This window comes from Pseudophryne corroboree, chromosome 9 (genome assembly GCF_028390025.1).
Source record: "Pseudophryne corroboree isolate aPseCor3 chromosome 9, aPseCor3.hap2, whole genome shotgun sequence".
Classification (NCBI taxonomy): Eukaryota; Metazoa; Chordata; class Amphibia; order Anura; family Myobatrachidae; genus Pseudophryne; species Pseudophryne corroboree.
In genome coordinates, this window is record NC_086452.1 from 45,695,163 (window position 1) to 45,709,008 (window position 13,846).

A 13,846-nucleotide genomic window follows, 5' to 3' on the forward strand; every position below is an offset into this window, starting at 1 on the left:
TGAGTGTCGGGGGCAAACTGGGAGCCAGGAGAGAGCTCTGCCACCCCGGTCTCACCCTTCTGGTGTCCACCCCCTCCACAACTTAACATGCTATCTTTGTCAGCTTCCTTTCTGGGGACTCCCCTCCCTACCACCCCACGTCTCTGTATCCCCTCCCTACCGCCCCGCGTCTCTCTGTCCCCTCCCTACCGCCCTGCGTCTCTGTATTCCCGCCCAACGTCTCTATATCCCCTCCCTACCGCCCCGCTTCTCTCTGTCCCCTCCCTACCGCCCTGCGTCTCTGTATTCCCGCCTGCGTCTCTATATCCCCTCCCTACCGCCCCACGTCTATGTATCCCCTCCCTACCGCCCCGCGTCTCTCTGTCCCCTCCTTACCGCCCTGCGTCTCTCTGTCCCCTCCCTACCGCCCTGCGTCTCTGTATTCCCGCCTGCGTCTCTATATCCCCTCCCTACCGCCCCACGTCTATGTATCCCCTCCCTACCGCCCCGCGTCTCTCTGTCCCCTCCTTACCGCCCTGCGTCTCTCTGTCCCCTCCCTACCGCCCTGCGTCTCTGTATTCCCGCCCCACGTCTCTATATCCCCTCCCTACCGCCCCGCTTCTCTCTGTCCCCTCCCTACCGCCCTGCGTCTCTGTATCCCCTCCCTACCACCCTGCGTCTCTGTATCCCCTCCCTACCGCCCTGTGTCTCTGTATCCCCTCCCTACCGCCCAGCGTCTCTGTATCCCCTCCCTACCGCCTGCCTCTCTCTGTCCCCTCCCTACCGCCCAGGTCTCTGTATCCCCTCCCTACCGCCCGACGTCTCTGTGTCCCCTCCTTACCCGCCTGTGCCCATACAGGGTCCATACCACCGGCTCCTGGATACCCCCCTGACAAACCCTCACCAGGAGGACAGGAGCCGTAACCCCCTGTGGTGCCCCCCGTAGTTACCGGTATATCTGTGATGCTCCGCTCTGCCGCCTCCTCCCTATCCCTCACACAGCAAGCGCAGGGCGCAAGCCCAGCACCGAGCACATGAACGCGCTGCCCATGGCCATTGGCCCTGGGAGCAGCGCCAGGCTCCGCACCCTCCTCCTACTGCACCTGAGGGGGCGCGCACATAGCAGAGGGAACTGGTGCACCTGTGGCCGCGTGCGCAACATGTCCGCATCACTACACCTGAAGGATGGTACGGTGTAGAGAGAGGACACAGCTGCCCCTGTTCCGCATTGTAGCAGCACTCCTCTGTGTCTAATGACACCATTTACCTCTTCATGCGGGTATTTCTATATCACATACATCCTTATCCCTGTCCTATATATTGTTACACATACAATCACATAGTTATAGGTCCCGCACCCCCCTCACCTGCATCCACCCCCCCTCCACCCGCAGCATCTACATACTCCCTGCCCCCCCCCCCCCCCCCACACCCGCTACATTCTGTACATCGTGCCCTGCAGCCACTCTTCACGCCATCGCAAGGGACTACTCCCCCCTCACCATCGGACGCCCTTTCGTCGTGCAATATTTAACCACTAACAAACCTAGGAATGCAGGTAATACTCCATATAATACAAATATTGAACCCCAGCAAAGCGGCCTGGGGTTAAGGGGCGTAGCCCCTTTCGACGGTGTAAAGAGCGCCCGTAGGGCGCGATGAAGCACCTAGTATATATATATATATATATAAGGTGTTAAATACATTATCAAATGTAATGGGGACTCATGAAATATGTAAGGGGTGGGGGAATCATAAAATATTTATGAGGTGGGGCAACATTAAATAAGGGGTGAGCGAGGGTCATTATTATATAAGAATAAAATAATATGTGTATATACACACACACACACACACACACACACACACACACACACACACACACACATATTCTATTATTCTTATATAATAATGACCCTCGCTCACCCCTTATTTAACGTTGCCCCACCTCATAAATATTTAATGATTCCCCCACCTCTTACATATTTAATGAGCACCCATCACGTTTGATAATGTATACATTTGTATTTATTTTAATAAGGTGTTAAATATTTTTCCGTAAAAGGGGGTGGGGTTGGATGGGGAGGGGGGGGAGCTGCCTGTTTTGTCAGTCCCGGTCCCCACAATTTCTGGTGGCAGCCCTGCTCACAGCACTGAGGTCATGGATTTGATTCTAACAGTGTGAAGTTTGTATATTTTCACCGTATTTGAGTGGGTTTCCTTCGGGTACTCCGGTTTCCTCCCACAATCCCAAAAAATATACTGGTAGATAATTGGCTCCAAATAAAATTAAACCTAGGGGTAAATTTACTAAGATGGGAGTTCTATTTGAGATGGGATGTTGCCAAAAGCAACCAATCAGATTCCAGGTATTATCTTCTAGAAGGTGCTAGATAAATGAGAAGTAGAATCTGATTGGTTGCGATGGGCAACATCCCATCTTAAATAGAACTCCCATCTTAGTAAATTTACCCCCTAGTGTGAATGTGTGTGTGTACATGTGATAGGGAATATAGAGTGTAAGCACCACTGGGGCAGGGACAGATGTGAATGGCCAAATATTCTCTGTACAGCGCTGCAGAATATGTGTGCGCTATATAAATAACTGATAATAAACTATATATATATATATATATATATATATATATATATACATATACAGTACAGTGTATACACATACATGGTAAGCTTGATAAACTCAGTGTCTCTGTCCACGGAATGAGGGTCTCTGCTAACCAATAATTAGAGACAATTAGCAGGAAAGGCCACTGTGTCATCTATGAAAAGTATTTAGTTACCTGATAAATGAGTTTGTTTGTTTTTAAGTGACCATGGAAGAGGTTAATACTATTATCTAGTAACCATCTACATTTTTTAATTAATCACTCACTATTGAACCATCCCCGGTGTTTTTAACTCCTCTTCTCTCATTTAATTAATGTAGCTAATTATCAACATTTCTGCAAGGCAGACTCTTTATATAGCTTGCGGCAAAACTAAGCTAATTACTTACTGTATCTATATAAACACATGTTGTATATGCGATTGAGGGTGCGCGGCCAGTATGTACAGTACTAAGGAATAAGAAGTTGGGCCGCTTTGTTATGTACTATTAGTTATAGTCATGAGCAAGTGAGAGAAATTGGGACAGGAGCTCAGTTCCTTTATAAGGGGTCTGTTGAGTTTACGGTCGATGCTGACGATGAGCTGTTCCAGAACAGCGCAATGTGTTTATCTGTATTGCCGCTATTTACTCGCAGAGTGGCGCAGTAAAATGAGCGATACAGACGGTACCGTGATAGGCAAATATTTGCACATCCGTACATCGAGGCGGAGTATGGCCCCACATGACACTCCCAGTGACACTGACCCCCTAATGTTCAGGCTGGTACCTCCAGAGTGTCACGCCTGAGGGTTGGGTTTGGCTTTGGCAAGCATTTGTGGGTGGAGCTGACACAGAGGGAGTGGGAATGGAGCGAGGAGGCTTTAACCAGTTGCGGTGCATGATTGTTGATACATGTACTTAGAAGAATTGTTGGTGGTGCTGCTTCAGCCGCCGATCCACGTGTATTGTTGGACGCGGGGCCAAACCTGACAGGTTTTAGCCCCATTTCCGACAACGTCAATCCGACTTTTAAAAAAGTTGGATTGACACTTTCAGGCCCGGGCCAAACCCGACAGGTTTGGCCCGGCATTGAATCAGAGTGCTGACGGGTCCTTTCCATTGACCCAACAGCTATTGAATACGGCCCATACAGTCTACGTGTCTGCTTAGTATATCTAAAATAACGTAGGACAGAGAATTTACCACGTTTGTAATATAAGATCTGGGTGGGGGCGGCTTTCATTTCAGAGACGTATCACCCTCCGATTTCACCAGTGATGTAAGTAATACAGCAAACTTTTATTAGCCCTTTACTGCCAGTGCTGTTAGTAAGCCAGTAATCTTTCAACTGGTGGGGGGCATATGACGCGATTTGCGTCGTCCCGGCCCCGCGCCCTGCCTAGCAGTGCTGATAATATCGGCATTCCATAGTGAGGGCAGGGCCACAAAGATGCAATTGTTCAGCCACGCCCATCCCACCCCCTATACGTCATCCGCCATCCTCGCCACGCCCCCTCTGCTGCATCACGCAGCCCCCCTCCTCGCCTTCCCGCTGCTCCGACCTGGCTGCTGCCTCCCGCAGGGGGCAGCCAGCTTGTTGGCAAGTATGCCCTTGATGTACATATGGTATGTTGGCACTTTATATATAAAAGATGATAATAATAATAATAATAATAATAATAATAATAATAATAAATAGGCCTATTTCTGCTGCGGGGTACACTGGGCTCCACAAGTCTGGACAATGGGGTGTAGAGTAGGATCTTGATCCGAGGCACCAACAGGCTCAAAGCTTTGACTGTTCCCAGAATGCACAGCGCCGCCTCCTATATCACCCCGCCTCCCAGCACAGGAGCTCAGTTTGTAAGTTGCTGCTGCAGTAAGCAGGCACTTAACAGAGGGGCTGCACCAAGCAGCCCTAAGAAAAGCTTTTTATGAGGTAAAAAGTGAAGACTTCAAGGGCAGCAGCGGTGGTAACTGTCTTGTGACATTCATTGCTGCAGCTCCAGCTCTCCCCAGCGGCGCTGTACACTCCCGAGCCCTGGTTGCCGGGTACCTACAGTGGAGGCTCCGGTTTTCTTCATGTTAGACACACACGGCTGGGGCTCTCCAGGATCGCGTGGCTGCGCTTCGGGAGGTGGTAAGTGGGTCCCGCTCGCGGGACCCGGTCTTTATCGCAATCCGGTGCGGTCAGTGGGAGGCGGGCTGCGCGCGCTGGCGGTGGACACTGTGGATACAGGCGATCTTACTAGATCACCAGGGCATGGGCGCAGGTCAGGTTTTCCCTTAAAACCGATTTTAATATCGCCCACAGTACCTGGTGGTTTTGCCAGCAAGGGGGATAAGGCTTAGACCTAAAGCCCCTCCCCCAGCCCCAGGGCGCCATTTCCAGCAAGTGTTCCCGCCCTGGAGCTGCATCTCTTACCCCTTTTCCACTAACGTAGCACAGGTCGCAGCCGTGTCGCAGACAGCGCTCACCAACCCGGCAATTGCCGGGTTGGTGACGCGCTAGTGACGCGGCAGGGGCGGCGCTGGGAGATCACATGTTCTCCCAGCGCCGCCCTCCCTATGCACTGTGAACGGGAGCCGTGTCGGCTCGACACGGCTCCCGTTCACACTAGACAGCTTACCGGGTTCAACACGTGTTCAACCCGGCTAGCTACCAGGGTAGGATTCCCGGATCACTTGATCCGGGAATTTGCCAGGGGACCCGTTTCCACTAGGGAAAAACACGGGTAAATGCGTGCCCCCGCGCATTTACCCGTGTTTAAAAATGCTAGTGGAAAAGGGGTATCTGTCTTTTCCTCACTCCCTGTCAGTGTCTTCGGCGCCATTACTCCTCACCTCACTGTTCCTGGGACTGCTTGGGCAAATCCTCCTATGTAATGCCGCCTGGTTGTCAGCGCTGTGCCTTTACATGACACTTAAGTATTCTACCTGCCTTTTTAGTCAGTGTTAGTAAGAAAGAGTGCATTTAGTCAGGGGTTTATAGTACAATTACCCTGTGATATACATCCAGTTCTTACTGTGTACTGTTATATCTATTGTTATATAGCTGTGTAAGCTAGTCCAGTGCAGTATTATTGTCAGTAATAACCTCTGCATTGTACAAACTGTGACTATCTGTGTGTGCATTGATAGCTGAGTGGCGTCCATCTTGTGTCTTTCACTCAACTTGCTATCCCTATATTCTATAACCTGAGGGGGCTTGGTGCGTCAGGTGTTATTTAATATAGGATTTTTTCAGAAAGATATACTGTATTACGTAGTTTTCTCTGTGATTTAGTCACCATATCTCTCCTTTATCTCTGCTGGTGCTGACTACACTGCGCAGGGGTTTGGGTTTAGGGATATAGTGCTTCTAATAATTGTACTATGTTACCTCATACTGCAAGTTATATCATGTCTGCTTCTGAGGGTAACGGTTCTGGGGCGGAACACACTGCTGGTGTTGCTGAAGCCACAGGCACATATGGGGAGAATATAGCAGCTGTGGGCTCTGGTTCTGGGGGCTCCTTGCCCCCCAGTGGGACTGTGGCAACGGAGGCACATACTGACCCTCCGTGGGCCGCTTTTTCCATGCTTCTGCATACGCTAGTTCATAAACTAACACCCCCTATGGGACCCTCAATGCCGGTACAACCGTATGTGGTCCCTGCAGCTAACCCGCCGTGGGCGGACGATTTATCTGCTCAATTAAAGAAGGTGAACCAGTCCCTGAGTACTAAAAAGTCTGACCAACGCTCGCCTAAGTCCAAGAGGTCCTCTAAGCGAGCGCTCGTCTCCTCACAATCCACTGCTGTCACTGACATCTCGTCTGATGAAGACAGCACATACACTGACCCCACAGGTTCTGACTCAGATACGGCTGATGGGGAGGGTAGTTCACATGTGGATGTTCCTGATCTTTTGGAGGCTATTAAATTAATTCTGCAGATTACGGATGATCCCGAGCCATCCGTTCCTCCTAAGAAATCAGATAAGTTCAAGCGTCAGAAGGTGATTAAACAAGTTTTACCTCACTCTGACCACCTAGTGGATATACGTCAGGAACCCTGGCAAAGCCCGGGTACGAAGTGTGTGCCTCAAAAGAAGATGCTGGCTCGCTATCCCCTCGCACCAGAGCTGTCTAAGAATTGGGAAACGCCTACTCCAGTAGACTCACTGTCACAATCCTGACTGTAGGTTTCATATTTGGTGACTTACCCCTGCCATCTGTCCCGGATCCTGTGTCTTTTTTAAACAGGTTGTCAGCTCTGAGTTTTCCTGAGTTCTCTGCCTGAAAGGTAATAGTTAATTAGCTCCATCTGTGGTGATCTCCTGTGCGAGGCTGAATTCAGGAAAACAAAATTTGGAGCACCTAAACAATGCGCAGGGACGGCTGCCTGAACCGTGACCACCGGTGAAGGGGATGTCTCCCTATCCCCAAAAAGGCAAGCTAGATAGTGAAATTTCGGTGGTAACAGTAGACCGGAAGTGACGCGACGCTCTGTCTGAACACAGCCGTTGCCTAGCAACGAGGAAACACGTCACGAGTAAGCCACCCGGAAGTGACGTATCGGGACGATAAAGAACTCACTCGTATGGACTTTTCTAATTCTCTTTCTTCATTGTATAGAAGAGGGGGAGGATAGTATAATAAGGAAGATTTATATGCGGTATATCGTTCACTGTTTTGTATATGGGTTAAAAAGGTTACTAGAGAAGGTTGCTATGGCAACCGTGTACGACAAATGGAGGTGGCCATGTTTCATCACACATGAGACATATCCACTTTTAATCAATGATTTTATTGGTCAGTCAGGAAATAAAAGGAAAGATTTGTTAGTTGTGAGCACACTAGCCTTGAGAAAGGGACTAGCAAGTCCTGAAACGCGTTGGCGCAGTTGAAGGTGGCGTTTCCTTTGTGTGGGAGAGGTGATTGCTGCAAAAATCCAGGAAGCCATTTCCCGGGAGGCCGACTGGTGTTTGAGATCATTTGCGGTACCGAGGACTTTGTTTCCTCTGACAATCTGGTAATTATCCCATTCTCACATTTAGCAAGCTGCACATCGGCTGCATGTGCTCTATCTGTATTGGAATAGGAGTCATGTTTTTATGTGTTTTTTAAAGGAGTCACTTTTAAAGAAGTTACCTTTTAAAAGAGAATAAAATGGTGTTACACTAGATTTCTCTCCATTTTTGTTTTATATGACATTGGATGCTAATAAGAGATCCTAAGAATAAGGATTGGACGACCTAGGAGAGCAAAAGAACTCTCTACACGCTCAAAATCAAGCGAAACTAAGGAACGTATTCCATCATTCATTATATGATCATTATATCTGTTTAGATCACAAACTGTATATTTCTCTATCGTCCTAAGTGGATGCTGGGGTTCCTGAAAGGACCATGGGGGATAGCGGCTCCGCAGGAGACAGGGCACAAAAGTAAAGCTTTTACAGGTCAGGTGGTGTGTACTGGCTCCTCCCCCTATGACCCTCCTCCAGACTCCAGTTAGATTTTTGTGCCCGGCCGAGAAGGGTGCAATTCTAGGTGGCTCTCATAAAGAGCTGCTTAGAGAGTTTAGCTTAGGTTTTTTATTTTACAGTGATTCCTGCTGGCAACAGGATCACTGCAACGAGGGACAGAGGGGAGAAGAAGTGAACTCACCTGCGTGCAGGATGGATTGGCTTCTTGGCTACTGGACATGAAGCTCCAGAGGGACGATCACAGGTACAGCCTGGATGGTCACCGGAGCCACGCCGCCGGCCCCCTCACAGATGCTGAAGCAAGAAGAGGTCCAGAATCGGCGGCTGAAGACTCCTGCAGTCTTCTTAAGGTAGCGCACAGCACTGCAGCTGTGCGCCATTTTCCTCTCAGCACACTTCACACGGCAGTCACTGAGGGTGCAGGGCGCTGGGGGGGGGCGCCCTGGGAGGCAAATGAAAACCTTTAAAAAGGCTAAAAATACCTCACATATAGCCCCAGAGGCTATATGGAGATATTTACCCCTGCCTAAATGTACTAAATAGCGGGAGACGAGCCCGCCGAAAAAGGGGCGGGGCCTATCTCCTCAGCACACGGCGCCATTTTCTGTCACAGCTCCGCTGGTCAGGAAGGCTCCCAGGTCTCTCCCCTGCACTGCACTACAGAAACAGGGTATAACAGAGAGGGGGGGCAGAATAAATGGCAATATATTAATATAAAAGCAGCTATAAGGGAGCACTTAATCATAAGGCTATCCCTGTCATATATAGCGCTTTTTGGTGTGTGCTGGCAGACTCTCCCTCTGTCTCCCCAAAGGGCTAGTGGGTCCTGTCTTCGTATAGAGCATTCCCTGTGTGTCTGCTGTGTGTCGGTACGTGTGTGTCGACATGTATGAGGACGTTATTGGTGTGGAGGCGGAGCAATTGCCAAATATGAGGATGTCACCTCCTAGGGGGTCGACACCAGAATGGATGCCTTTATTTGTGGAATTACGGGATAGCGTCAACTCGCTTAAGCAGTCGTTTGCCGACATGAGGCGGCCGGACACTCAATTAGTGTCTGTCCAGGCGCCTCAAACACCGTCAGGGGCTGTAAAACGTCCCTTGCCTCAGTCGGTCGACACAGACCCAGACACAGGCACTGATTCCGGTGGTGAAGGTGACGAATCAACCGTATTTTCCAGTAGGGCCACACGTTATATGATTTTGGCAATAAAGGAGATGTTACATTTAGCTGATACTACAGGTACCACTAAACAGGGTATTATGTGGGGTGTGAAAAAACTACCAGTAGTTTTTACCGAATCAGAAGAATTAAATGACGTGTGTGATGAAGCGTGGGGTGCCCCGATAAAAAACTGCTAATTTCAAAGAAGTTATTGGCTTTATACCCTTTCCCGCCAGAGGTTAGGGAGCGCTGGGAAACACCTCCTAGGGTGGACAAAGCGCTAACACGCTTATCAAAACAAGTGGCGTTACCCTCTCCTGAGACGGACGCACTTAAAGATCCATCAGATAGGAGGATGGAAAATATCCAAAAAGGTATATACACACATGCAGGTGTTATACTACGACCAGCTATTGCGACTGCCTGGATGTGCAGTGCTGGGGTAGTTTGGTCAGAGTCCCTGATCGAAAATATTGATACCCTGGACAGGGACAATATTTTACTGTCGTTAGAACAAATAAAGGATGCATTTCTTTATATGCGTGATGCACAGAGAGATATCTGCACACTGGCATCACGGGTAAGTGCTATGTCCATTTCGGCCAGAAGAGCTTTATGGACACGACAGTGGACAGGCGATGCGTAGAGGAGTTATTTGAGGTCGGTCTATCGGATTTGGTGGCCACGGCTACGGCCGGGAAATCCACCTTTCTACCTCAAGTCACTCCCCAACAGAAAAAGGCACCGACCTTTCAACCGCAGCCCTTTCGTTCCTTTAAAAATAAGAGAGCAAAGGGCTATTCATATCTGCCACGAGGCAGAGGACGAGGGAAGAGACAGCAACAGGCAGCTCCTTCCCAGGAACAGAAGCCCTCCCCGGCTTCTACAAAAGCCTCAGCATGACGCTGGGGCTTCGCAAGCGGACTCGGGGGCGGTAGGCGGTCGTCTCAAAAATTACAGCGCGCAGTGGGCTCACTCGCAGGTAAATCCCTGGATCCTGCAGATAATATCTCAGGGGTACAGGTTGAAATTAGAGACAGAGCCACCTCGCCGTTTCCTGAAGTCTGCTTTACCAACGTCCCCCTCAGAAAGGGAGACGGTTTTGGAAGCCATTCACAAGCTGTATTCTCAGCAGGTGATAGTCAAGGTACCTCTTCTACAACAAGGGAAGGGGTATTATTCCACTCTATTTGTGGTACCGAAGCCGGATGGCTCGGTAAGGCCTATTCTAAATCTGAAGTCCTTGAACCTATACATAAAGAAGTTCAAGTTCAAGATGGAGTCACTCAGAGCAGTGATAGCGAACCTGGAAGAAGGGGACTTTATGGTATCCTTGGACATCAAGGATGCGTATCTCCACGTTCCAATTACCCCTCACACCAGGGGTACCTCAGGTTCGTTGTACAAAACTGTCACTATCAGTTTCAGACGCTGCCGTTTGGTTTGTCCACGGCACCTCGGGTCTTTACAAAGGTAATGGCCGAGATAATATTTCTTCTTCGAAGAAAAGGCGTATTAATTATCCCATACTTGGACGATCTCCTAATAAGGGCAAGGTCCAGAGAACAGCTAGAGATGGGTTTAGCACTATCTCAAGAGGTGCTAAAGCAGCACGGATGGATTCTGAATATTCCAAAATCCCAATTAATGCCGACAACTCGTCTGCTGTTCCTGGGGATGATTCTGGACACAGTTCAGAAAAAGGTTTTTCTTCCCGAAGAAAAAGCCAAGGAGTTATCTGACCTGGTCAGGAACCTCCTAAAACCAGGAAAGGTGTCTGTACATCAATGCACAAGAGTCCTGGGAAAAAATGGTAGCTTCTTACGAAGCAATCCCTTTCGGCAGATTCCATGCAAAGGGATCTGTTGGACAAATGGTCAGGGTCGCATCTTCAGATGCACCTGCGGATAACCCTGTCGCCGAGGACAAGGGTATCCCTTCTGTGGTGGTTGCAGGAGGCTCATCTATTGGAGGGCCGCAGATTCGGCATACAGGATTGGATCCTGGTGACCACGGATGCCAGCCTGAGAGGCTGGGGAGCAGTCACACAGGGAAGAAATTTCCAGGGAGTGTGGTCGAGCCTGAAAAAGTCTCTTCACATAAGCATTCTGGAACTAAGAGCAATCTACAATGCTCTAAGCCAGGCGGAACCTCTGCTTCAAGGAAGACCGGTGTTGATCCAGTCAGACAACATCACGGCAGTCGCCCATGTAAACAGACAGGGCGGCACAAGAAGCAGGAGGGCAATGGCAGAAGCTGCCAGGATCCTTCGCTGGGCGGAGAATCACGTGATAGCACTGTCAGCAGTATTCATCCCGGGCGTGGACAACTGGGAAGCAGACTTCCTCAGCAGACACGACCTTCACCCGGGAGAGTGGGGACTTCATCCAGAAGTTTTCCACATGCTATTAAACCGTTGGGTAAAACCAATGGTGGACATGATGGCGTCTCGCCTCAACAAAACACTGGACAGGTATTGCGCCAGGTCAAGAGATCCGCAGGCAATAGCTGTGGACGCGCTGGTAACACCTTGGGTGTACCAGTCGGTATATGTGTTTCCTCCTCTGCCTCTCATACCAAAGGTATTGAGGATTATACGGCAAAGAGGAGTAAGACTAGTGGCTCTGGATTGGCCAAGAAGGACTTGGTACCCGGAACTTCAAGAGATGGTCACGGACGATCCGTGGCCTCTACTTCTGAGAAGGGACCTGCTTCAGCAGGGTCCTTGTCTTTTTCAAGACTTACCGCGGCTGCGTTTGACGGCATGGCGTTGAATGCCAGATCCTAAAAGGAAAAGGCATTCCAGAAGAAGTCATTCCTACCTTGATAAAGGCAAGGAAGGAAGTCACCGCGAAGCATTATCGCCGTATTTGGCGAAAATATGTTGCGTGGTGCGAGCAGCGGAGTGCTCCGATGGAGGAATTTCAACTGGGTCGTTTTCCTACATTTCCTGCAATCAGGATTGTCTATGGGTCTCAAATTGGGATCTATTAAGGTTCAAATTTCGGCCCTATCAATATTCTTCCACAAAGAATTGGCCTCAGTCCCTGAGGTCCAGATTTTTATCAAAGGAGTACTGCATATACAGCCTCCTGTGGTGCCTAAGGTGGCACCGTGGGATCTAAATGTAGTTTTAGATTTCCTCAAATCCAATTGGTTTGAACCACTAAAGAATGTGGATTTGAAATATCTCACATGGAAAGTGACTATGTTACTGGCCCTGGCTTCGGCCGGGAGAGTATCTGAACTGGCGGCTTTGTCTTATAAAAGCCCTTATTTAATTTTCCATTCGACATAGGGCAGAGCTGCGGACGCGTCCGCATTTTCTCCCTAAGGTGGTATCAGCGTTTCACCTGAACCAGCCTATTGTAGTGCCTGCGGCTACAGACGACTTGAAGGACTCCAAGTTGTTGGACGTTGTCAGAGCCTAAAAAAATATACATTTAAAGGACGGCTGGAGTCAGAAAATCTGACTCGCTGTTTATACTGTATGCACCCAACAAGTTGGGTGCACCTGCTTCTAAGCAGTCGATTGCTCGTTGGTTTTGTAACAAAATTCAACTTGTACATTCTGTGGCAGGCCTGCCACAGCCTAAATCTGTTAAGGCCCATTCCGCAAGGAAGGTGGGCTCATCTTGGGCGGCTGCCCGAGGGGTCTCGGCATTACAACTCTGCCGAGCAGCTACGTGGTCAGGGGAGAACACGTTTGTAAATTTTTACAAATTTGATACCCTGGCAAAGGAGGACCTGGAGTTCTCTCATTCGGTGCTGCAGAGTCATCCGCACTCTCCCGCCCGTTTGGGAGCTTTGGTATAATCCCCATGGTCCTTTCAGGAACCCCAGCATCCACTTAGGACGATAGAGAAAATAAGAATTTACTTACCGATAATTCTATTTCTCGGAGTCCGTAGTGGATGCTGGGCGCCCATCCCAAGTGCGGATTATCTGCAATACTTGTACATAATTATTGTTAACTAATTCGGGTTATTGTTTAGGAAGCCATCTTTCAGAGGCTCCTCTGTTATCATACTGTTAACTGGGTTTAGATCACAAGTTGTACGGTGTGATTGGTGTGGCTGGTATGAGTCTTACCCGGGATTCAAAATCCTCCCTTATTGTGTACGCTCGTCCGGGCACAGTACCTAACTGGAGTCTGGAGGAGGGTCATAGGGGGAGGAGCCAGTACACACCACCTGACCTGTAAAAGCTTTACTTTTGTGCCCTGTCTCCTGCGGAGCCGCTATCCCCCATGGTCCTTTCAGGAACCCCAGCATCCACTACGGACTCCGAGAAATAGAATTATCGGTAAGTAAATTCTTATTTTTAAAAATTCTGTAATAGAGTTTATTGTCACCTGTGGTTTGAGGCTGAATTCAGTAATCTGAAGTTTAGGCCTAAAAGCCAGCATCCTATGTTTTGCAGAAGTTCAGGCTTCAGTGTTCTCTCGGCCTGCTAGGCCTCATTCTACATCACAGCCTTGGCTAGAGTAGTCACATGACAGTGACTGTTCACCTGACCCAGAGTTGTTCAATCCTCTGCCAGCCTGAGACTCTCTGCATCACCTAATCCTGCTCACCAATCACCAAGGACCAGGAAGTATAAATCAGGAGGCTGAGTTAGAAACTG

General features: G+C 49.2%; 1 protein-coding gene across 10 annotated transcripts in view; it reads left to right on the forward strand.

The window, feature by feature from the left end:
• The window catches only part of DAB1 (DAB adaptor protein 1), a 1,143,899-nt gene that overhangs the window by 345,132 nt on the left and 784,921 nt on the right, over positions 1 to 13,846 (forward strand). The window lies entirely within an intron of this gene.